This window comes from Hipposideros armiger, unplaced genomic scaffold (genome assembly GCF_001890085.2).
Source record: "Hipposideros armiger isolate ML-2016 unplaced genomic scaffold, ASM189008v1 scaffold_358, whole genome shotgun sequence".
Taxonomy (NCBI): domain Eukaryota; kingdom Metazoa; phylum Chordata; class Mammalia; order Chiroptera; family Hipposideridae; genus Hipposideros; species Hipposideros armiger.
The window spans coordinates 217,784-218,935 of NW_017731708.1; positions in this window are offsets into that span (position 1 = coordinate 217,784).

The following is a 1,152-nucleotide window of genomic DNA, read 5'->3' on the forward strand; positions in this document are numbered from 1 at the left end:
TTTTAATCTTAAGTGGTATTTCACACATCATCAAATACTTTGAAAACACATAGTGCCTTTTCAACTCTGCCATTTGCTGTGAGCACTTGAAGACTAGAATGATCACGAAACAGGGTTTCAGGCATCAACACGCTCATCAGGGCCTCTGAGGGAGGATTCCACTCACAGGCAGATTCTTCCTTCACCAAATGAAATTGGACTAGAAACATCAGAGAGTGTGTTTCCATTTAAAGCAGAGATTGATTTCTAGAGAAGCTTCGTTCCTGGGGCTTACTTACATCAACACTCCCTGCCAGTCTTTTATGATGCACTTTAGTATTTATGATGTTGCTGTTCTAAATTTCTCTGCCCTTAGTTATGGAGGATGTCGCTTCACTAAAAATAAATAAATGAATAAAAAATAAATAAACAAATAAAATTCTCTGCCCCGTTCCCCTACACAATGTGCATGGTCTTGTTAAATAAAATGTTGTCTAAGCACCTGAAAATAAAAAAAGAATAAAAATGTCTAGTCTTATCTAAATTATCCACATTGTTTCTTCACTCAAGTTTCTTATTACCAATTACTTGTATGATGTGCCCATAAATTGTTTTTATCTTAAACCCTATTCAGGAGAGGTGGAAGGAAGAGTCAAGTAAAAAATAGAAAACCAAAACAGGAAAGTGTGATGCTAGGGTCACAAGTATGCATTTACGTGCGGCCCTGTGACTCTTGTCTAGGTCACAGGTCACCTCCCTGTGGCTTCATAACTTGCTCTCAGCTCTCCTACACCACTGGAACTGCTCATAGTTTTTTTGTTTCATTTCAATAGACTTTATTTTTTAGAGTAGTTTTAGGTGCACAGAAATTGAGGGGAAAGTACAGATATTTCCCATGTACTCCGTATAAGCACAGCCTCCCCCATTATCAATATTCCCCACCAGAGGGGTTCATCTGTTACAATTGATGAATATACACTGACACAGTGTAATCACCCAAAGCCCAGAGTTTACATTAGGGTTCATGCTTGGGGTTGTATAGCATACGGTTTTAGACAAATGTATAATGACATGTGTCCACCTTTATAGTATCACACAGAGTAATTTTACTGCCCTAAAAATCTTCTGTGCTCTGCCTACTCATTCCTCCCTCCCCTCCTAAACTCTGGAAAC